This window comes from Peromyscus maniculatus, chromosome 4 (assembly GCF_049852395.1).
Source record: "Peromyscus maniculatus bairdii isolate BWxNUB_F1_BW_parent chromosome 4, HU_Pman_BW_mat_3.1, whole genome shotgun sequence".
NCBI classification, from domain to species: domain Eukaryota; kingdom Metazoa; phylum Chordata; class Mammalia; order Rodentia; family Cricetidae; genus Peromyscus; species Peromyscus maniculatus.
Window position 1 is genome coordinate 79,179,607 of NC_134855.1, and position 2,000 is coordinate 79,181,606.

A 2,000-nucleotide genomic window follows, 5' to 3' on the forward strand; every position below is an offset into this window, starting at 1 on the left:
ACAAAGCCATTGCTGTCTGGGAAAAGAACTAGTGAGGGACCTGTCCAAGGGCATCACTCTCAAGCAGGGTGAATAGTTATTTCAAGTTCCGAACAAGCAAAAGTGAAGATCGCCAACAGCCAGGAAATAAGGAAGTCTGAGACAGAAACCAGACATGCTGGTGTCACTGCTGTGACTCAGCTTCTATTCTGACAGCTGATAAATAAAGAACGGTTTCCAGGTAAGCTATGTTTGGTTAAGCCCTAAACTCGGACATTAAGTATAACCCTAAGGCTACCAAAACAGCATCGCTCTAAGCCACAATCATTTCGCATGTGTTGGAAAGAAAGAAAGAAAAAAAGAAATGAAACTTGGACGCATGACGATAGGGGATGAACACCCATGGGCTTCCCACACGTCTCACAAATGGCCCTCTGCTCTCAGAGTGACCCGAGTTCTTTGTTTCGACAGCTCTTCCTGCCTCAAGAAGCCCACTTTCAGAACTATTTCCCCAGGGTGTTTCCCCAACCTTACCTTCACTCACTTCTTTCTCCCCCACTTTCTTCTTCTAAGTGCCCATAGGCCAATCTGTCTTTCCAACCCCACCCCACATGCATGTATAGACTTTGTCCAAAGCCTCCCCGTGAGCGATATCTTTTTCTGGGGGCAGTAAGCACTGACTCACTGCCTCCTTCCTACCACAGTTTCCAAAACACTGTTATTGCACCCTTGTCTCTATGCAGCTCTCAGGAAGCCTGGGCCACCATGTATGCAAAGAGCTCTCACTGGGAAATCCCTCCTTGTCTTCCAAACACTCCCTTATTTTTTTAATTGGGAACTTCATACATGGATACAATGCGTATATAATGCGGTGTGATCGTGTTCACCCCCCCCCCCCCCCACACACACACGCCGTCCTCTCTTGTCTCTTTCCCACTCCAGCTGACTCTCATCTGCCCAGCTAGTCCCTTCCCTACTTGCTCCTCTTTAATTGTTTGTGCAGGTCTCATGGAAGCAGCCATCCTGCTGTAGGCTCATGATGTACAACGGCCATGTCATACCCAGAATGCTTTATAGCACTCCTCTCCATCCTCCAGCTCTTACAATTTTTTTCATGGCAAATTCTGCAACATTCCCTGGGCCCTGGAGTGGTATGATACAGAAGTTCCATGTAGAGCTGAGCACTCAACAGTTACTTAGTCTCAGCACTTTGACCAGTTATAAGTCTCTGAATTAGCGACTGTCCCCTGGGAGGTGGGGGCAGCTTCTTTTACTCTGGCTGAAAGCAGCATTAGTGTATGAGTATAAACATACATGTTTGGAAGACAATTTGATGAGATGTCCACTTAATGAAACATCAGAAGTATATGCCTCCTAGGACCTGTGACCTTCCTAGCCATAGGCTGTTGGAGTTTACAGAGTGGCCCTCTTCTAATTCTTATGCTCCAATCCTCTGAAGAAAGCAGATCTTAAGGAATCCTTCTGTTCTTTTCTGCATCTTAAACTTTCGGCCAGCAAAGAAAAAAGCACTTTTGCCACTAAATTGAGGCTTCAAGTTCCTTAGAGAAATGACATCAAAGAAGACAATGTGCCATGAATTCCATCTCCTCTTCACCACACAAGCAGGGGAAATGTTTCTGAAAGATGAGCTGAGGCTTTCTCTAAGTCAGGTAGCTGAGGTCTAATCTTTCCCCTATGAAAAAGAGGAGAGATTTGAATGTGAGAAGTGTAAAGGGAGGGAGAATTCATATTTTGAATGGGGAGGATACGAAGATAGTCAAACCATCATGTTAAATGTAAATAGATGTATGCCTTCTCTCATTAAATCCATCCAAGATCTACTCTTTAAGATCAGACAAAGTAAGGGTCACCAGTTTGATGCTGATGCCTTGTGAATGAGGAGGATGCTTTTCAGTAAGATCAATCAGGTTCTTTCTTAATCAGGTTCCCAAATTATTATCTGTGTTTGCTCTAGTTGGGTCTTCCAACCCCCAGACACTCTTTTCTCTGGGCTGATTCTT